Consider the following 23,173-nt stretch of genomic DNA (forward strand, 5'->3'; position numbering starts at 1 on the left):
GCCCCGAACCTGTGCGAATTTGGAACTGTAAAATAAAGAAGTCTGTCGCTCTTCATAAATTGACATGAATAATACAGACGGCTGCTGCCACTGGCCAGAGTCTGTTATGAATTTTATATGACGGAGGCTTATATTTCACGCAGTAGTAACTTTGTCAGAATGAGGAAAAAACGAAGTTCACTGAGCGCCTCGAGAGCTTCCGTTTTTATCTGCGGGTCGACTATCTTTTATTATATTTATTTATGTTTTTACATCCCCTCGGGCCGAGAAGAAAGAGCGAAAAGCGAAACTGCTTGCATTCAAATACAAGTTGCCGCACGTTTATTCCGGTATCCGCCAGTCTGTGTTTACAAACCTTGCTGAGGTCAAGTGGAGGGTTTCCCCTCTTTAACGGAAGCCGACGCCCCCGAGGGCAAAGGGTTGTGTTATACCTAAGAGCGGCGCCTCTCCTTTACAAATGACTTAATTAATCTACAAAGTGGACATACACCATGAAGATGTAAACAGATCGGTGCCCGTGCCTGAAGAATACTTGTCAAAATGCACCTGCTTCTGGCCAGGCTTCAAGGTGAACCGAGGGCGCACCCCCACCTACACATTAATGAAGACGCGTCTTCCACGGGGTCCACGGGAGCCTCTCCCCTCAATTGCGTCAACTCTTTGGGCTATGCATCGAAGCACATTGTTCTGTTTTCCCTCCATGGAAAATGGAAAAGCGCTCAGTCAGTTTTTTAAATGGAGGAAGAGAAAAGATGTTTTTTTTTTAAAGATGAGTTTTTATTTTGGGGGAGGGGCGGCACTAAAAAGCCTTACTGCAAGCTACAGAGAAAAGCGTTGTTTTGATTACTAGAATTGCAGGGGGCATAGCGCTCCAAAAAACAGAAATGTAGTGTTTGCAGCAGTTCCCCTTTCGAAAACGTTTCTGCTAAAAGCACCCTTCTCGAACTGTTCGAAATCCAGTGTGTTCCGAATACGCATTTCCGCGCGGCCACCGGGTGATATTTAAAAATACGCTGTTGCATGTACGTTAGGTTTTTTCCCCCCAGACTATACGGGACTCATTTAAAGTGCATCGAAGACGCCTTTAAAGGATGCTCATGTTGGATAAACGCACACATATTATATTTATGCAAATGCGGGGTCCCGCTGAGACGTGGAATCAGCACGTGTGGAGAGAGCCAATATTGTTTAAACACTCTGCGGATAGACACGTATTAAACCCATTACGGATATTCCCCTTGCTGCTGGGCGGCTGCTCGTTCCGGGCTGTTCCAACAAACCGGGCTTGTGATTATCGCGGCGTGTTCCTTTTTTAAATAAAACTCGACATCGAGATTTGGAAAGTGCTCACATCTTGCCGTGTTCAGTGCTTGCATGTTTGTAACATGGCCAGTGACCCGAGAGTCCCACCCCAAACCGTCATGTGATGGGAGGAGCCGCGTGAGAAGATTTGAGACCAATGTGGCCCCGTATTGTGACCCGGCGAGTCCGGCCTGTGTATTGCGTCCAGTGGGGCCCTGCACACCGTGTATTGTGACCAGGGGGCCCCGCACTCCGTGCATTGTGACCAGGGGACCCCGCGCTCTGTGCATTGTGACCAGGGGAGTCCGCCCGGTGTATTGCGTCCAGTGGGGCCCCGCACACTGTGTATTGTGACCAGGGGGCCCCGCACACCATGCATTGTGACCAGGGGAGTCCGCCCGGTGTATTGCGTCCAGTGGGGCCCCGCACACTGTGTATTGTGACCAGGGGGCCCCGCACACCATGCATTGTGACCAGGGGAGTCCGCCCGGTGTATTGCGTCCAGTGGGGCCCCGCACACTGTGTATTGTGACCAGGGGGCCCCGCACACCGTGTATTGTGACCAGGGGAGTCCGCCCTGTGTATTGCGTCCAGCGGGGCCCCGCACTCCGGGCATTGTGACCAGGGGAGTCTGCCCTGTGTATTGCGCCCATCGGGGGCCCGCACACTGTGTATTGTGACCAGGGGCCCCGCACTCCGGGCATTGTGACCAGGGGAGTCCGCCCTGTGTATTGCGTCCAGTGGGGCCCCGCACACCGTGTATTGTGACCAGGGGGCCCCGCACTCCGGGCATTGTGACCAGGGGAGTCCGCCCTGTGTATTGCGTCCAGTGGGGCCCCGCACACCGTGTACTGTGACCAGGGGGCCCCGCACTCCATGCATTGTGACCAGGGGAGTCCGCCCTGTGTATTACGTGCAGTGGGGCCCTGCACACCGTGTACTGTGACCAGGGGGCCCCGCACTCCGTGCATTGTGACCAGGGGAGTCCGCCCTGTGTATTGCGTCCAGCGGGGACCCGCAAACTGTACATGGCGACTAGCGGACCCGCATATCTTGTATGATGACCTGCTTGGGCCCGCATCGTTTATGAGGACCAGCGGGCACCTCATACATTGTATGGTGACCATAGGGACCCGCACACTGGGGCATATCAGCAACAGACGGCGATAAATATCGCAAAGCGCGCTTAGCGCTGCCTATCGCTGTAATTTATCGCCTGGATAACGCGTTATTAACAACGCGTTACTCCAGGGCGATAAATTTCACATCAAAAGTGGCGTTATGCGGGAATATCGCTGGTAAACCAGCGATATTCCCACAGCGATAGAAGAAACCTTGATGATAGGGAGATGTGGATTCAGCCACTGAATCCACCTCCCATGTCATAGATAGGGTAGTCATGAAAATTAGCAGACGTAAAATACCGGCGATAACAGTGGTTAACGCTGTATTTTACATCGCTAAGGGTGTCCTGGGCCGTATTGTAAATACGGAGTAGGGCAGTTAGAGATCCTTTTCCCTTAGTTTTTGCAGGGAACGCCTACTTTGCATCTCATTAGAGATGCAAAGTGAGGCGTAAACTAAACAGGAGCTGATTCAAGGAAACACGCGATAGCGTGTCCTTGTAAATAACGCGATCAAATTATCGCCGCTTTTCGGCCGAAAACGGCCGCAAAAGCGGCGATAATTTTGTATCGCCTCGTTGTTAATATGCCCCACTGTGTTTCGCGGTCAGAATGGCCGGAATCTGTGTGGTAGGGTCTCTCCAGACACTAGCGGGCCCTTGTATTGTGACCGGAATGGTCCACTCTTTTTTTATGATCATCCGGGGCCCCACACACCGATTATTGTAACCAGTGGGGACCCAAATACTGTGTTTGAAGACCAGAGAGACCACAAGCAGTGGCTCGCATCTCCATGTCTGGGGTCTGCGCGAAGGCTGCATGGGGTGACGGGTGGTCTCCACACACTGTGTTGCTGGACGGACGTATCGAGGCCGGGGCCCCCTACACCAAGTACAGTGACCGCTGTAGTCCCGTACACCGTGTATTATGACCATTGGTGCCCACGCAGTGTGTCTGGCAGCACCTTGTACCGGAGGCCCCACACAATGTATCCGGTTGGACATGACCAGTTTAGGGCCCCCTCCTGTGCGGCCGGACCTGGCTGCCCGAGGGGTCCGCACACAGTTACACTGGACCTGGTGACCCGAGGGCCGCTCACACGGTGTCTGGCTGGACATGGTCAGCTGAGGGTCCCACACACTTGCCTTGTGCCAGTGTTTAGATCCTCTGAAATGACTGGGGTGGTCACCAAAGAGGACTCGGACTTGTTGGCCTGTCTGGACGTTGTGGCAAAAGTTCCGCGCGGTGTCTTGTGACAGGAGGTGCCCGCACACTGTGTTTGTGTAGACTTGGTGATGAAAATCTCGCAGCGTCTCGTGGCCGGAGGGGCACTCGATCGTTATCTGTCTGGACGAGGTGACCACGGGGACCCCGCATTATTTGTCTGGATTTGGTGACGTGCGAGTACCACACTGTGTCTTGTGACCGGAGGGGGCGCCCACTATGTCTGTGATCCCCCATTGTCTTGTGACCCGGGGTCACGGTGCCCTACACTGTGGCTGGTTGCAGCGACCAGAGAGACCCTGCTCGTGCATTGTGTCTGGGCGCGGTGACCCGCACACTATGTATGTATTGCAGGCATATGTTGTGGCCCAGGGATGGAAGCTGTCACTAGATGGGCCCCGCGCACGCTGCAGTGCATGCTTAGGGTCTGACTAATGTTCGGATGCGATGACCCGAGACTTCCGCCTGGAGTCCCTGACCGGAAGCGGCGGCCTGTCTTTACTCTTCATATAGCTCTTGCATCCCGCCCCTGGCTGGGTGGGTACCAGAGGGCCTCTAGCACTCACTTCATCCGGCGTCTGTCTGCATCACCTTTGTTTAGAGGCGGCTCTCTACCTGCGCTCTTGAAACGTGCAGCTCCCGGCGCCGTTGTTACCTCGTAATTTTCTTCTAATGTGCATGGTACTCCGCTTTCAAAGCCCGGTAGGTCTGCGTTCGCCTATTGGCTGTCGGCTTCCTGCAGCTGCTCACATCTGGAACGTGCAAGGCAGCAGCGATGGTTCTCAGTGGCTGCGCACACTTATAGCTTCTCTGCCGCCTTTTCATGTCCTTTCCAGCAAACATCCTTCTTTTCAAGACCCTCTCCTTTTCACTACCTTTCTCGCTTCCTCTTTGTTGGCTGTTTTTCTCCCTGATCCATTTTCTTCCCCTTTCTTTAGTGTCCTTCTCTCTACCTTTGTTCCATTTTCTTGGCTTTGTTTCTTCCGATTTAATTTCAACCTTTCTTTCTTCGCTTTCTTTATTATAAGTGGATTCCTTTCTCTTTAAGTTTTTTCTCCCCCAGTTTCTTTGGGCCATTTCCCTGTTTCCTTTCCTTTTTTGCAAATCTGGCTTCTTTCACTCTGCCTTCTTCCCCCTTTCTTAATTGTCTTTATTTCTTCATGCCTCGTCAACACACTCTCTCTTTAGCTTCTCTTCATGCCTCGTCAACACACTCTCTCTTTAGCTTCTTTCTCTCATCCCAATCCGCTCCTTTTATTTGTGATTTTCTCTCTGCCCATTTTCTCTTTCCCATTTTCATAACTTGATTCAATTTTCTCCCTGTTTAAGCACCCTTTTTTTCTTTTATTTCTGTCTTCTTCCTTTCACCTTCGTTTTCATTTGCTTCGTTCTCGTTGCTTCATATTCCATTCTTTCTTTAATTTCTTTTCCCTCATTCTCCCTCTTTACTTCATTTCACATGCCAATTTCACCTTTTCTCTTTGCCAAATTTCCCCTCCTCTTTCTTTACTTGCTTTCACCCTTCCTCCTTACCTTTTTTTTCTCTTTCCTAAATTGTTTCATATCTCTCTTCCCTCCTTTCTCTTTCTCATTCTGTTTTCTTCCTTTATGTAGCTTCCCTTTCACTTTTCGACTCCTCCATCAGTTCCCTTTCTTTCATGCCACGTATTCTCTTTGCTTCCTTTTGCACAATATAACATCCCTTTCCCATTCTTCTGTTCTCTTGGTTCGCTGTTCATTCTTCGCTTCTCTCTGTTACAGTCTCCCTCAGTCCCTTTTCCCTCCAGAGCTCAATGTTTAGTAGAACTGTTGTCTTCAGGGTGGCGCTGGCTGTGTGTGGTGGTGTGTGTGTGTGTGGGGAGGGGGGGGATTTGGAGAGGTTGCGGGGGGATATAACCGCCTTTCAAATCGTCTGGAGCACAGGTAAATATTTTAGCCGAAAAAGTATCAAGTACCAGCTAAAAATATAGATGCATACTTCAATTGCTGAAAGGAAATTAGGCATTGGTGCAGAGTTACTTAAATGCCAAGTTTGGAGGAAATGACATCACAAACCCTTTGACCACTGGTGTCATTAATGAGCGACAGCTCGGTCCCTCAACAGCTCCTTAATTGCTAGGGAAGGGCTAAGGTAAGGGCAGGGAGCGTACATACGGGCACTTTGCCTCCGGTTCACTTGCTATTCCTGGCGCTGCCTTTATGTCCTCAGAGTGCAGGGCAGGGTCACTCTGGGTATCAAAGTACACCCATAGGCAGTACCTGGGAGCCACTGGCCTCGCCGAAAGGATGTTCATGCAAGTACAATGACATGAGTGTAAAAATCGCGGCTATGCATATTAACAGGAAAGACGTAGTGCGTTTCATTCAGTTCCATTTACTTCCGCACACTTCGACTTCCCGACTTCCTCTTTTACTTTCCCACTCTCTACCTCTTTCCTCAACCTCTAAGCAGTTTTCTGCTCCCTCCATCTTTCCCCTCACTATTTTATGACCCCTTTCTACCAGTGTCTTTCCCATTCCCTAGCAGGGAGCCCTCTATTCTCACTCTCTGCAGTTTCATTCTCTCAGCCTCTCTCATACTTGTATCCCTTTCCCTTACTCATTCCCTCTCTTTTCCTTACACGCGCTATCTCTTTTCTCCACTTGTTTACTCAGTCTTTGCTCAGCTCTTCTCGCTATCTTTTTATTACCTCTTTTCCTTCTCTCTTGCCACTCTATTTCGCTCTCAGTGATTTCTCTTCTGTTTGCCATTTCTCCCTTTCTACCGTTTTGCTTCCCCTCTCTTTCTAACTGACCGCTTTCTCCACCTCTCTTCACTCTCCATACTTATTTTGCCCCTTTCTCTTTTCATGTTCCTTTTCTCTTCATTCTTGCTGTTTTCGCGTTTGCCTTTTCCCTCTGCTCACTTTCTCCCCTTTCTCTCATATGAAGGAATGAATTAATGAAATACCATTTGTAGAGCGCTAATACCCGACGATGTCTAGGCGCTATCCGCGTCTCTTTTTCACTTTCTTTTCCTCTCCCTCCCTCATCCATTACCCTTTCCCCCTTTTCTCTTCCACTCTTCCCCTTTTCTATTTTCACATTATTTTCCTTCCCCCATCATTTTACACTTCAGGCAAGTTCACACCGCTCCCTTGCGCTGTACGGCTTTCGACCTCGGTTTTACCCCAAGCCAGCGAGGGGCCACGTGTCAAGAGGGGCGTTAAGCTCAGTGCCTCTAACACCCCTCGGGTGAGCTGCGGGGATGAAAAGCTTTCACGGTGGATTTCGAGAGCATCATTGCAAATACTGTCCACCCCACAGGAAGCACACGCGCGCGCGCATAACGTGCCTTGAGCCAGCCAATAAACCGCGCGCGCATTTGTTTTGGTTCGGAGTTATTAAACGAGGGAAGCCGGCTCCTTTAATAGATTGTCAGTAATGGGTGACAGACAGCTCATTGGTCTAATTGGAATTTTTCATGTGCCTGTCTGAACGTGGATGCGGCTGCACACATCCGGGCTCCGCGGCTGCAGATTTAAGACCTGCTTGTTTGTTATTTAGAAAACAAAGCCCATGACCTTATCAAAAATAGGTTTCTCAATAGATCCGCTTTAGCAGCTCGCTGCCAATATTTATATACAGGTATGGAACCGGAGTATCATAGGTGGTCTGCATTTCACCTGCAAGTATTCGTGTAGGCGAGGCTGCAATATTACAATATATCATTATATTGCATTAGGAGGCGCGTGCACGGAGTTACGCCCTTTCCTGTTGGGAGACGCAGCCTTGAAAGCGAGCCCACTCTTAAATTATGCGATTATTCAGCCGCGACCTTTTCCGCATAATTATGACTTACCCACATTTGCCACACATTACACCATCAGCTGCATAATCTGCAGATTTTAACACAAATGTTGCCTCTAATTCAAAGTTACTGAAAACGCATGGGCACGTGTTGCCAGGCAGCGGAATGCCCTTTTCAAAGGCTGACCTGCCACCCTTCTGTTATTTATTGCTATATATTGGTGTCAAACTGGTACTAATGCGGTGACACATTTGCCCAGACAGTATTAGCATGTGTAAAAATGCAAAAAAAGAATGAAGTAATACTATTGCAAAGTGTGCAGCTTTACTCCACATAATTTGCCTGCCTCATAATTTGTTCTTCCCTTGTCCCATGATTCCAGAGGCTCTGCCCGAAACGCTAAGGTGCCCACAATTTACTAGGATGGTTTTAGGAATGTCTGGCAGTCTTCACACAGTGTAAACACTTAATTGAACCAGGACTGCTTAGTTATTCGAGGATTAAAGGTGGGACATATTAAACTCCAGAACAAGTCCGACCTCCCACCTGCAGCGTGTAACACAAGTGAATGTGCTGAGGGCCACTGATACTCCCACATGTCCTGGTCCTGAAGCTGCAGGGTCCTGCGCTGCCTACTTGTATATGATGGCTGGGCCTTTGGTGCACCAGAGTGGGCTCTGTCTATGGACTGGGCACCTCCGGGGCAGGAACCAGAGCCACTAGGTAATTAAAGGAAAAACACACCTCTTGGCTGGGCCCCCTACCTATAAAGTGATAAAGAATGGCTTTGCTTTACGGTTCTAGACCTGAGAGGGACTTGAGGAAGCAAAGGTAGACCATGAACATGCATGGGAGAGCTGACAAAAACCAGCAAAGGTTAACCAGAAATCGTCTGTTTTAGACTTTGACATCTGTCCAATGTTGTCATGTCCAAGAAGCCATGATTATATGTCTTTAGTAACGTTCGTCTGATGGATTGGACTGCTGACCATCTCCTCTGTCCAGTGCCCAATCTGTTCTGCGAATAGGTGCACTGTGCAAGTGGTCTGGCTGCAGAACACATTCTGTGCCCTCTGATTTTTCCGAATTCCACCCCCCCTTTGCTCATCCCAAACCTCCTCCTACTGCTATGATCTCCAAAAAACACTTTCTAGACCAGTGATACTCAAAGTGCGGTCCGGGGGCTGCCTGCAGCCCTGTTGACCTCTACATGCGGCCCCCTCATCAACAGCAGCAACTAGACAACTAGCTGCTGTTTACTCTTCGCGCTAGCATGAAAAAGATGTTACACAAGCAGGCAAGCATTCATGTAAAGGTTCATTTAAGTTGAAGAAAGGAAGTAACTAGGGTGTCCTGCACCGCTTAACTTTAGCAACACCTTCATTTTTATAGATATCTTGCAGCAAAAGTGTAAAAGTATGATCAAGTCTGTTCAAACTTCAGGAAGTATACATCATTCACCTGCAGAACTGTTTCACCTTAGTACATCAGATTATATCAGTGCACTGAGAAGTTTTTTTTTTTAAAGTGATAGTTTTCAAACATGAATTTGGAAACATTCATTCTTCACCCCACTCTAACAACAATGCCAATAGTGAACTAAGAGACAGCTCCTTTTTTTGTGTGCTCTCTTTGGGTGACATGGGTTTCTATTACACATGAACAACATTATATTTTATTAAATCAAATACAGGAGGTGGTTTCCTACTGCACACATCCGCACGTCATGTATTTCAAGGTTCTCGTATGTGATAATGAAGAAAAACAAGGGAAAGTGTAATAAAACAATTTACTAAGACCACACAATTTGGTTAAGTGGAGAAGCCAAGATTATTCCCAAGATTCTGGTTTCACATTGTGCAATTCAAACACTAGATGTACATGCTACACTTCCCCTACACCCACCTTACGGCCAGCCCTCCTGCCCCAACCCAAACCCGGACTGCCACCCTGCTGTAATCAATGCGGCCCCCAGTCACATCACAGAACAACTTTGTGGCTCCTGGGAAAATGTTTGTGAGTACCCATGTTCTAGAACCTTCCCTCTTCTATCCCTCCATTATCCTTTTCAATCCAACTAACAGACTCACATGTCCACTGCTCAAATTAATTTCCTATTTCCAAATACTAATTCCCCAATAATCCTGTTTAAGTTCTGGAATAGCGTACTACCCGCTGAAAAGCACTTCAACACCTCATCAGGGGTAGCAAGCGCTATTTAAATGCAAACCCTTCCCTCTTCTATCACTCCACTATCCTTTTTGAATCCAAATATCAAACTCACATATCCACCGCTCAAATTAATTTCATATCTCTCTAAACTGATTCACCACTATTCTTCTTTGGGTTCGGAGTAGCATGCTACTCACATAAAACACTTCAACACCTTGTCAGGGGGTAGAAAGCTCTATATAAATGCAATTACAATTACAATAACTGAGCGGAGGTGCAAGGAGCCCAACGGATACTTGAATCAAGGTACCTCTACCAAGTGATCTCTAGGCTTAGGAATGCCCAGAGATTAATAATTCATGATCATTTTGGCTGCAGAGCATGTCAGTGCATGAACTGTGAAAGTAGTGGTGTTAAGGTGCCATAGCTAACTATACGTTGTGAAATTCATCATGTTTATGATCATGATTATAATTAGGGGTGGGCGGGACTGGCGAAAACCTCTAAGTGTAGGCACTCTTATTACTGCAAAATGACTCATAATTGTGCGCAATTGTGTGACAAGTGTAATACAGCATTTGGCGCTATTTTCTTAGTGCAAAATGCACCCTTCCATCCAAAATGGGCCTGAGGCAGTGCGGTTTTAACGCATGGGCATGCTGGACAGTTGTCTGGGGCACGACGAGGATAGGGGCCCCATGTCAATCTATGCACAGACAAGAATTTAACACTAATTTTCTGATCACCCGCCTCAACATTCAAATCTCCCGCCACCTCAGTATCTTATCGATAATTTCCATTTTTATTCTTGTGAGTGGTTGTGTAGGCAGGGCCCAGGTCACTGCTTTGCCCGGGGGCCTATACTGTTAAGGCGGCCCTGGCCTGAGGATGCATTTTGTATTAGGATTTAGCACTAAGTGCTACAGGGCACCGACAGCAGTAGCCAACAGCCACTTGCTCTCTCTTAGCTCACTGTTTCTGTGCTCCTGTGGTAGGATTTTTGTCCCAAATTACTCCTAATTACTCAAGATGGCGTAATTATGTAATTTCAGTAATTTCGCATCACATGAGTAATGTGTAAATACTCTAATCCCTTTAATTACGTAATTACATTTTTTCCCAAGCCTAATTATAATGGTCCTCCAAAGTGGTTTAAAAATCATATTTCTCAGAAATTGTGTTATATGTATGAAAAATCTATTTTTTTTAATTTGTCAAAATTTCATTATCCTCGTGAATTAAAGATTTCCACCAATAAAAGACTGAAACCTAGAACAGTATACTAGCACATACAGCAGTATTATGTAGCAAAGTGTTGAATACACATTTTCTTTTTTCAAAAATCATATAATGTGAAAACACATATCAGATAGCATCTGATGTAGTTGAAGAACCAGAACCTTTTGGGCCTGGTGGTGCAGGGTACGCCCAAGTCTCCGGAGTTCACCTGCTTAGCTACACAGAGACACGGGACACTCTGTCGGCGTTAGAAGATCAGATTTATTTAGCTGCAGATAGTACAGTTATCCTAGAAGTACACAAAGTAGGTTCTCAGGAGACTGCCACTTCACTCTGTGGCGCACAATCTTATATATCCCATACGAAAAATATACATTAGCCAACTACATACCCAGAGTACATAGAAAAGAGCCAATAAAGAAAGTTCGAAAACAAGACAGAACCAATAGGAAAGGTTTGAAAACAGAAGTGTCGGATGACTCGAAGAAACCTCTCCTCCAACTATGTTTGTAACCCCTCCCTCAAGCTAATTTATTAACAGATTGGTAACTAACTTGCAGGTGGCAAGATACGTTTGTGTGTGTTGGAGGACAGTTGTGAAACGAGAGAATGCTAGCAGGAGACAGTGAAGGCCAGATGATAAAATAAGGTCAGGAAAGAATAGTGTGAACCAACAGATAGTTGAGACGGGGATTAGGAAAGCCAGACAGGGATTTATGTACTCGGCTAGTTCTAACACCAGCTTTGTAAATAGAGGCAGAAAGCGTATTTCGACACCAGGCTGCAGAAAAAGCAGAATAGACTTTGTTCGCCGTGCTGCCTGAGTGATGGCAACATAAAATGGCGGCGGAGCACAAAAGGGCGGGTCGATTCGATCGTGATCAGAAATCGAAGTTCCTCAGACCCTCCTTTTGCCAGAACTCAGATGCTAATCTGAGTCAATGTCGATAGTCATGAGGTCATCGAGTTGTTGCTGTAACATCATTCTTATGTTTTATGTTACTTTCGGTTTGGGTTTTGGGATGGACATAGTAGCACATAGGTCACAGATAGCGGGACCACAGTGCATACAAAGGCAACAGGAGAAAATAATGGTCAGAATTATACCAAGAAATGTCAATGCTTTCCAACCCCATTTAGACAGTAGTCCCCAAAACCACTCCGTTAAAGACCAATCTCCTTCGTCTTGATGAATAGACTCAGAGATTATGTGCAACTTGGAGATAGCTTGGTATACTGTCGGAGCGTCATTAGGTATGAAAATACAGATACTTGACCCGATCAATTTGCATACTCCACCACGATCGGCAAGAACAAAATCTAAGGCAACTCGATTTTGTAATGTCATAAGACGGTCCGCCAGTAGTTCTGCCGTGATGTTACTTAAGGCACCTACAGTGATGTCTATTGTAGTTTCTACGACACGGACCAGTTGCCTTATATTTCTGCTGTTGGCCATTGGACCCCAGAAGGGAAGAAATCCTTTAAGGAAATCTCCTCCCTCTTGTCCTGCTGTGTCCTTTGAATCAATAATCCCTCTGCCGTATCTGGTTCGATGATGATTTGCGGAAGCGGTGTAAGTAGGGGGAAGAAGAAAGGCTATCTAACAATTACCGGAGAAACCCGTTGGTAACCAAGTATAAGCTCTATTATAGCAAAGGAAATAGGTGCCTTGAGACGGCACTAGAGGAGGCGAGTTTTTGAGAGGAATAAATGTACGTGTAGGAGCAGTTATTTCTTTGTATGGTGTCAGAAGAGCGATTGTTTATCTGTAAGCAGAAGTTACCCCGATGTGGTATAGTACAAATCGGTGAAGACTTTCCTTTCTTAACTTTGTCACTAAGACTAGACATATATTGGGTGACGTTCCAGTTAGTGTACGCTTTTCTTTCGTCAATGGAGATTTTACTATTTTCCATGACTTTAGCCATAGCTACCATTCCCTTAATCAAAGAACTATGACTAAAATCTGGATCACTAACATGTGAACTAACGGATCGTCTGAATTTGCTTTGATAAGCATTGGAGAAAATGACGAGGTAAGCCCAAGCAGAACCCTCCTAAGAGAACGGGAGAACTCAATATGGCATTCCTTTCTCTGTGGTATGTGGCATAAGACCACACACCCAACAGTTGGTTGTATTGACCACTAACTGGTGCTGATGTAATAGCTGGACAAAGGAATTGTTATAATATTCAGTTCTTCTAATGAGTTCATGTGGAGGAAGAGGATAGTAGAAGAGAACGAAGAGGAAGAAGGGGAGACAACTTTTGGCTGCAGAGCATAAATAATCCAACCGACAAACGCCAAAGCAATACACAATGATATAATTATACATAAAGTTATGCTGAAACGACTGTACATTATTTTACAGGATGCTTTCTTTATTTCATCTTTTCTCTCTCTTTTGCCTGGTGTAGTTTCCATCTTTCTAATGGATGCTCACGGCAATCTTCCTCGATCGCTCAATCACGATTGTCTACCGTCCTATGACACTGTAAGTCCTGCAGGCCTATTGCCACTACTCAGGTCGTGATCCAGACTCCTACCGTGACCCTGCAACCGGGACAGAATACTACACAAGAGAGAAATCTTTTAAGTGTTCTTTGGTCTAGGTCTCAGATCGTATCGTTCCTTCCCCGGAACACTCTGGTCTTGGAACAATGTTCGTGGATTGGTCATATCCAAGCGACGATGTGATGGAATTGCTTCCTGCAAAACGTCGTCGTCCTCTTTCTCAGACAGTGTCCCATTCAGGTGTGCATCGCTAAAAGGCACGAATTGTGGAACTTTTTCACTTTCACAGTCACCAATACCCCTGCGTACCCATTGATCGTAGGGAAAAGGCAAAGGCCCTTTCTTACAATGCACACCGTGAATCCAATTTTTCTTTCCTTCGACTTTAACTGCTGTTCTCGTGGTTAACAAAACCATCCGGGGCTCTCGCCATCTGGGTTCCAAATTGCGGGTCCTCTGGAAATTCTTTACGCAAATCCAGTCACCTGGTCGGATGGAATGACCTGGGTCTGTGGAAGCCTTCGGCAGAGCACTCTGAACCTGTTGATGGAGAACATGCAATTTAGTCGTAAGATCATGCAAATAGTCAGTCAGCGTTGGATATGGCAAATCTGAGTATTTCTTAGGGCGAGGGACTCCCCATACGTTAGCCGGACGTCCAAAAACCACTTCGTAAGGGCTGAGTCCCAAACGAGAGTGTACTGCAGTTCTGGTGGATAGCAAGGCTAACGGCAAAGCATCAGGCCAATTGAGTCCTGTACTCGCTTGAACTTTTGCTAGTTTTAACTTCAAGGTTCCGTTGTAACATTCTACTAAACCCACTGACTGTGGATGATTTGCTGCATGGAACTTTTGCTTGATACCAAGACCTGCGCAAACTTTTTGCATGACTTGGCCAACAAATTCGCTCCCATTGTCACTCCAGACAATGCGCGGCAAGCCAAACCTGGGGAAAAATTCTTTTAGTAGAATTTTAGCTGTGGACAAGGCTGTGTTATCTGTTAGAGGATATGCTTCTATCCATCTTGAAAAGGCGCATACTACCACCAGAACATATTTGAGGTTGTTGCATCGCTCCATATGAATATAATCGATTGGCAACACCTCAAATGGATATGTAGGGGGAGCAAAGTGACCCGCCAGAGTTGGGGTTCCCTTTCCTGGGTTGTACATTAAACAAACAATACAGGGCTTCACTACATTGTCTGCACATTTTGGGATACCTTCATTCTGCCATACTGGAGCCAGAAGTTTACAAATACCTTTTGCACTTAAGTGGGCTGGACCATGCGCCATAGTAACCACTGGGAGAACATAGGCATCTGGTAACAGCCAACATTGATGTTCAGATAATTCCACCCAACAACCCATCTCATCTAACATTCCTGTACTTTCTTCCCACTTGCTTATTTCCCTCTCTGAAGCCTCTTTCTGAATCGCTTTTACACTTTCCACTGTATTCTCATACATTCCTCCCTCTCTGACCCAATTCGCAGGACCTGCCACATACATTTGACTTGTAGCATCTCTCGCTGTCTTTTTCGCTATTTCGTCTGCAAATGCATTTCCTCGACCAACATCATCCGTAATCCTTTTGTGTGCACTACACTTCACGATTGCTATTTGGGTGGGTTAGGCAAGTGATTCGAAGAGATCAGTCACTAATTGACCATGTTGTATTTTGGTGCCATGTGAAGTGAGAAAACCCCTTTCCTTCCAGAGACGCCCAAAGTTGAACGCTACACCAAAAGCATATTGGCTGTCAGTGTATACGTTCACTCTTTTCTCTTTTGACAATACACAAGTTCTCGTTAATGCTATTAATTCTGCTGCTTGCGCTGAATTATGTCTAATGCGTGCAGTTTCCACAACTGTATGTAAAGTAGTTACAGCATAGGCTGAAACTGTATCTCCATTAGGCATTTTAAAGCAAGAACCGTCTACCCATAGAGTTCCAGCTTCTCCCTCACTCTCCTATACCCAATGTGGATTTTCTGGTTGCCCGCTCACTTAACCTCCCTGCCCCTCTCACGGTTGTCCTTCTGTACCGCCCTCCCCAGCACATGCCCCTGTTCGTTGCTACCCTTCAGGAACTTCTTGCAACACTTGTGGTCAACAACTCTTCAGTCCTCCTGTTGGGGGATTTAAATTTTTGGCCGGGCGACGCTAAGGAGGACTTGCCCTCCAAGGATTTCTCGGCTACTCTTCAGTGCCTTAATTTTCATCCCCATGTTGTTGGCCCCACCCATATCCAGGGTCATACACTTGACCAGATTTGGTCTTCAAGTTGCACGCTCTCTCCCCCCAGCATTTCACCCTGCACCTGGTCTGACCACTCTCTTATTTCCTTTTCCATCACTCTTGGTGCTCCCGACAGGCCCTCCTTACCCAAAAACCTTGTTGCTCGAAACTGGAATCGGGTTGACCTCAACTCTCTCTCCCTTTCTCTTGCTTCTTCTACTCCTGATCTTTCCGAACTTTCCTTGGACTCCCAAGCTGAAGCGCTCAACACCTGGCTGTCCTCCTCTTGCGACCTGGTCGCCCCGCTTAGGAAGACTAAGGCCGTTCGTCCCTATGACGCTTATAAGTGGTTTAATACCGAGCTTAAAGCGTTGAAGTTAGATCTGAGACGCTCTGAGCGTCACTGGAGACGAAATTATTGCCCCGTTCTTCGGGCCCAATATAAACATCTCCTCCTGGATTACAAGCGGGCCGTCCTCTCAGCCAAAACCAACTACTTTTCTGAGAAAGTGGCTCTTTCTGCCAACAAATCCAAGGAGATTTTCTCCTTGGTCAAAGATCTGGCTTTCTCGAATCGTACCAACTCTATCCCTTCCCCTTCTCAAGACCTTTGCTCTTCGCTTAATGAATTCTTCATTGAGAAGATCATTAAGATTAAAGCCAACATCCCCTTGCTCCCTCCCCCTACCCCTACTTCTTCTTTTTCGGTTCTTTCTTCTACTTTTGATTCTTTCCCCCCTATTTCTTCGGATACATTTCTTACCCTGCTCGCTAAAATCAAGTCAGGCTCTCCAGCCGACTGCGCTCCGGCCCGGATTTTAAGAGCTTTATTCACTAGCTGTCCCTCTCCCCCTTTTTCTTTCCTCAATGCTTCTCTTGCCTTGGGCCTAGTCCCTTCTCTCTTCAAAACCGCTATTGTCCTGCCTATTCTAAAAAAACCCGGCCTTGACCCCTCACTTCCTTCTAATTTCAGGCCTATATCCCTTCTTCCCTATCTTGGCAAGGTCTTAGAGAGCTATGTCACCTCTTGCCTCACTGCTTACATCGAGGAGAACCATGTTCTGGCCTCTCATCAGGCAGGCTTTCGTCGAGGCCACTCCACGGAGTCAGTGGTTTTGGCCGTCCTCGATGAGCTGAAACTTAAGGCTGACTCCTCTCTTCCTCAAGCCCTGGTTCTCCTTGATCTATCCGCTGCGTTTGACACGGTCGACCATTCCATCCTTCTGGACCGTGTCAGCGCAGCGGGCATTCGGGGCCTTGCCTTTTCTTGGCTTGCCTCCTTTCTCTCTGGCCGCTCTCAGGCTGTTCACTTGTCTGGCTTCTCTGCTCCCCCCCGCTTGGTCTCCTGTGGTGTTCCCCAAGGATCTTCTCTTTCTCCTCTGCTATTTAATCTATACATTCACCCTCTTATCTCCGCTCTTCTTGCTCAGGGGGTCTCCGTGTACAACTATGCCGACGACCTCCAGCTTGTCTTTGATCTTTCCTCCTCACCTCTGTCTTCTTCTACATTTCGCTCTACTTTGGTCTTTATCTCGGATTGGATGAGCTCTAACCATCTCAAACTTAACCCGGACAAGACCGAGCTGGTCTTGACGGGCGGCTCTTCCAGTCCCTGGTCTTCTGCTTTTTGGCCCTCCTCCTTTGGCCCTCTTCCTATTCCTGTCTCCTCTGTCAGAACTTTGGGTATCCAGGTCAGTCATGATCTCTCCATGCATGCACAAATCAGTTCCGTTGTTTCCTCATGCTTTCTATCCCTTCGCCTTATTCGAAAGATTTCACGCTTCTTTTCCTCAGAGGCACTTAAAATCATCATCACGGCCCTGATTACCTCCCGTCTTGATTACGGGAACAGCTTGTACGTGGGCATCCCGGCCTACGAATTACGCCGCTTGCAAGCTATTCAGAACCAGGCCGCCCGTCTCATTCTTCACCTTCCCAAAACCCATCATATTACTCCTGTCCTCAGGTCTCTTCACTGGCTCCCTGTTCTCCAGCGTTCTCTTTTCAAAATGGGTTGTCTGGTCTTCTTGGCTCTTGCCCGCTCTGCTCCTGCATTCATATGTTCCCTTATTTCCTCTCACACCCCGGTTCGCACTCTTCGCTCTTCATCGTTGGCCCTTCTCAATGTCCCCCGTTTTCGCAAAACCAGAACTGGAGGCACACGCTTTTCTGTTTTGGCCCCTCGTTTCTGGAATAGCCTTCCCCTCTCCATGCGATCCATCCCCATCTATTCCCATTTTCGTAAATCTTTGAAAACTTTTCTGTTCTCTCAGGCGTACCCCGGTTAACTCCTTCGGGCTGTTTTTTGTGACGGTTGCTCTTGCTACCAGCGCCAGGAAGCCGCTTGGCCGCAGTGCGCTTAATTAAATATTTTTTTCATTTCATTTCCATCCGGATTTTCTAGCGGTGTGTCTTTCAGGTCAATTCTTCCTTTTGTCTCTTCCTCAGTATGGAAGAAACAATCATGCTGTTCCTCAACACTTTCCTCATCTGGAAGGGGCAACAGAGTAGCTGGATTCAGGGTATTACATCGTTTGATGTGTATGTGACTAGACAAAAGCGTTAGGTCGTATCCAGTTAGACGAGCACTCGTAAGATGCTGTGTTTTCATTCTGTTTAGTAGAGTATCCACTGCATGTGGCACCATGACAATGAGAGTGTTATCCAACACCACTCCAGTAGACTGTCGAATAGAAATTGCTGCTGCTGCTGTCGCCTTGAGACAACTGGGCAATGCTTTAGCTACGGGATCTAATGTAGCCGAAAAATAGGCACATGGCCGCTATTTGTCTCCAAATTGCTGTGTTAAAACTGATAACGCAAAACCTTCTCTCTCATGAACATAGAGCGTAAAAGGCTTAGTGTAATCTGGGGTGCCTAGTACAGGAGCAGAACACAGAGCGGTACGTAAATCAGAAAAGCTCTTTTGGCACTCATCAGTCCAAGGAAGAGGCTGAGGTGTATCTTTTAAAGAGAGTGCCAACAAAGGTTTGGCTATTAGAGAGAAGTTAGGGATCCACTGTCTACAGTAAGAAGTGATACCCAGAAAGGCACGTACTTCCCTTTGTGTGGATGGTGCAGACATTCGCGTAATCGCCTGTATTCGTTCTGGTGTCAATCGTCGTCCCTCCTTTGATAGGAGATGACCCAAGTAGGTAACCTCTCGACATACATATTGTAGTTTGGAAGGTGAAACCTTGTGATTCAGTTTAAACAAATGGCGTAACAATGCAACAGTGACATCTTTGCAGATATCTTTTGAATCAGCGGCGACTAACAAGTCATCCATATACTGGATAAGAGCAGCACCAGACGGCAAATGAAAAGTATCGAGATGACATTTTAAAGCTTGGCTGTAAATGGAGGGACTTTCACAATAGCCTTGAGGTGCGCGCTTAAACCGGAAGCTTCGGCCTCCAAGAGAGAAGCCAAAAATGTCCCTACTCTCTTCTGCAATGAGGATACTAAAAAAGGCATTTTTTAGATCGATAACAGAGAACCAAGTCGCTGTGGAAGGTATCATTGTCAACAAAGCAGTGATATCTGGAACAACAGGAAATTTCAATTACAAAACGGTACACAGGAGGCTGAGAAGGAACATTGCATTTGAGAACAGGAAGAATAGGACTACTGCATGTGTTACCTCTTGTTTCTTCAACCACACCCTTCTGAATCAAGTCATGAATGATTCCCAAAAGCGCTTTCTCACCTTCAGCAGAAATTTTATACTGTGGCATGCGTGGCAATTCAACATTGGGCTTGAGAGTGACAACATAAGGTGGAATCTCAAGACAACCCACATCGTTCGGACCCGTGGCCCAAAGCGCTGCTGGAAGAGAAAGTAATTCAGGAGAAAACTGATCTTTGGACAAATACATTGGGAGATCAATTTCTGTCCTAGAGTAAGATGTACACCAGAAGGAGAACAATATATCGTAGCATGCATTCTTTTCAATAGGTCTAGACCCAACACATTCTCACCGCAACCATTCGTCAACAGAAGTGGACCTTCCAAATCAGAAGGACCAACTGAAATAGGCAAAGGGCAAGAAACTGGATTGCGAACAGGGGCGCCAGAAAATCCTACAGAAACATTCGTTAAGCCAGACAAAGGTGCCCCAGGGAGTTTAGAATGAATGATAGAACTTCTCATTGCTCCAGTATCCAGAAGAAATGGCTCTGAAACACCCATTGTAGTGACGTTAACATAAGGTCCATTTTGATCTACTGGGATTGGCACAACTCCCTTACTTTGTCCATGGCTGTCCTAGTTAGCATGAAGACTTTCATTTCCACCTTCAACATAATGGTCTTCATTGTAATACTGAGTAGACCTCACATTTTGCTGATCAAAGTAGTTCATGGAATTGGGAGAAGGAAGGGCACGCTGTTCTTGAGTCAACACACCTCGACCTCTACCTCTGTTTGCTGACTGGAGGCCAGCACGACCTCGTGGAGCAGATAATGCTCCATTGCGCTGCAATAAAACCGGACAACTATTCTTAAAATGACCTTCCTCTCTACAATGGGCACATTGATTAGGTCCTAACAAAGGTCGCGGAATGTATGGCTCAGGTTTTTGATACAACCTCTGAAACTGCGGAGGCTGTTGAAATTGAGCCTGAGCATAACGTAGAGGATAGGCTTGTTGCAAGAGAACCTTTGTTTTTAATTCTTTCGTCTTTTTCTCTTGTTTTTCTTTTTCTTCTTTGTCCCTATTCTCATAATATTGTGCAGTAGCCAATATCTGGGCAGAGGAAGAAACAGACCATGAACTTTCAGAATCTTTTAATTTGTGTGACAGCTCGGGAAGCAAATTGAATACAAATTTGTCCACAAACAATCGCTGTCCACCCTCTGTAGCCATGTCTTGACCACTGTGATCGATAAATGTCTCCTCGAAACAAGTAAAGAAATCAGAGACACTTTCATCTTTCTTTTGTTTGCATGCTGCTAGTTTATCCCAATTAGCTCTCAATGCAGGCATCATAGTTTTCATTAAGGTGATAATTCTACCAGGGAGTTCCGAGATCAAAGCGTCAGGCTTTGCGCCACCCACTTGGTTTCTATCTGTAGTAGTTATAACATCCCAAGTAGCACCTAGTTCCTGCGCGTGATCCTCTCTACGAATCTTAGCCCATATTGTCTGTGGGACTACATTTCCCATTAGCATATCAATATCTGCTAAGTTCATGATGCAAGCATCAACTGTCTGTGATAATTCTTTATAATAACCTGCAGGGTTTTTACGAGGATCCGGTAGAGTCTGCTTAAGGGCCAAAACTTCAGATCTCTTCCAAGGGACATGTACCCAGTTCAGTTCATAAACTTTATTCGACAGTTTAAAAAACGTCATAAAAGTACACAGATAAAATCATACATGTGACATTACACAGGGAAAGTACATATCATCATATCGGGCATACAAAAACCAGAAAAAAATAGCTAAAAAACCATACTTTTTCTTGCAGCAACAGATTTCAGGATAAAAGTTGCTATAAAAAAACACAAATCCGGGCTAGCAAGTGAAAATAACAATTTCATGGCATTTGAAGTAGAAGACACGGAATATTTTTTAAATAACGGTTTCAAGTAAACAATACGTAGGGCTTTATAAAGGGGGCAGATTAACATAAAATGGAGGGTACTTTGCTTGGTTAGTTCATCACATGGACAGGCAGATGTAGTATAGTATTTCATTTTTGGAAAGGCCACAAGTTTGTGGACAATACCAAGTCTAAGTCTGGATAGGACGAATTGGTGAGATTGCCTGTAGATTATTTTAAGATAGAAAGGCAAACCAGGACCCTCGTTTGCATTGGAGGAATAGAAAGCATGGGTTGAGTAGTTACTTGTATCTGCTTTCCGTTTAACGAATTTTACCCTCATAAATTCATCTTTCACCTCTTTTTTAGATAAAGAGGTTACAATCTCAGGATCTTTGCGTACATCCAAATCAAAGAGATCTCTAAAAGTAGTGGTCACATACTTTATCCATGGTATACTCTTGAAGTTATCCAAAGACAGACAATCTTTAATAATGCTCTTTGTGAAACTTGTTTCATCCTTCTGCCAAATAGACCTCCATACCAGGAGGGGTCTCAATTCGATTAAATCGGCTATATGGTCCAACCTTAGTTCCTCGTGGACCAGGTAGTTAGATGCCGATGAGGGTAAACAAAGTAGCCGTTTCAAAAACAAATTTTCCAGAATTTGTAAGTCTTTGTTACACCCGTACCCCCATACCCCTGAACCATAAAGTGCTATTGATGAACATCTGTGTCTATAAATATTTAGCATTGCTGGAATCCGTCGGCTGCCCAGTTTGTTGGCAAATCGGAAGACACCTAGTGTAGCCTTCCCCAACCTTGCTTTTATGTTAACATGTTCAGGTGTCCATGAGCCCCGACTGTTAAAAGTAATGCCCAGATAACAGAAGTTATCTACAACCTCAATTCTGTTATCTTTAAAATAAAAAGACTTGTGGTGATTCACCTTTTTGCCACAGACCATAATGAATGTTTTAGAATTGTTAATTTTGAGTTTCTTGCCCTGGATAAAATCATAAAAACAGTTCATTAGCCGCTGTAGGCCGATAGGGGTTCTAGATAATAAAACGGTGTCGTCCGCATATAACAACACTGGAATTGGTAGGCCACCTGCTTGTGGTGCATCTGCTTGGACCTGTTTTAATTCTTGTTCCATAGAATTAATAAAAAGGGAGAAAAGCAAGGGGGCCAATGCCTAATGCCTGATTTTACCATAATCTTTCTCGTACACTCTCCTGCTGGTCCGTATCGTATCTGAGTGGTAAGGTTGGAATATAACCTAGCTAAGAAATGGATAATAGCTGAGGGAGCTCCCATATCGAGAAGGGTTGTCCACAACAGGGAATGGTTCACCAGGTCGAAGGCACTAGAGAGGTCTGCAAAGCAAAGAAATAAGGAGCCCGATTTGACCTTGGTATATTTACCTATTAAAAGGTTGAGGTTAATGCACTGGTCAATGGTCCCCAAACCCTTTCTAAAACCATATTGGGATTGTGCCAGGATATTATTATTGGTCGCCCACTCCTCTAGACGTAGTAGTAGTACCCGGCTCATGATTTTAAGGGAGGAGTCTAAGAGGGAGATGGGACGGTAGTTTTGGCCTCCCCTCTATCTCCCTTCTTATAAATCGGGATAATAACGGATTCACTCCAGGTTGCCGGGGTGGAGAGATCAGTGGCAGCATTAAAGACCTGGGTCAATAGGGGGCTCCAAAGGGCCAGATCATGTTTGTAAAGATCTATCGGGACCCCGTCAGGTCCCGGGGCTTTACCTCCTTTACTAGAATTAATTGCCGTGATTACTTCTCGGATGGTGATTCCCAAAGTCTGCGGGGTCAGCTGGGGATTCATACAGATTTTTAACATAAGACTCCTCAGGGGGGTCAAATATTCCTGAAAAAAATCGAACCCAGCTATCTTCGCTTACTAATGTGGTAAGTACTGGGAAATCTTCTTTCTGGAGGAATGGAGCATTAATCGTACTCCAAAACAATTTACAATCCCGGAGAGCTGCG

Source organism: Triturus cristatus, chromosome 3_1 (assembly GCF_964204655.1).
Source record: "Triturus cristatus chromosome 3_1, aTriCri1.1, whole genome shotgun sequence".
NCBI classification, from domain to species: Eukaryota; Metazoa; Chordata; class Amphibia; order Caudata; family Salamandridae; genus Triturus; species Triturus cristatus.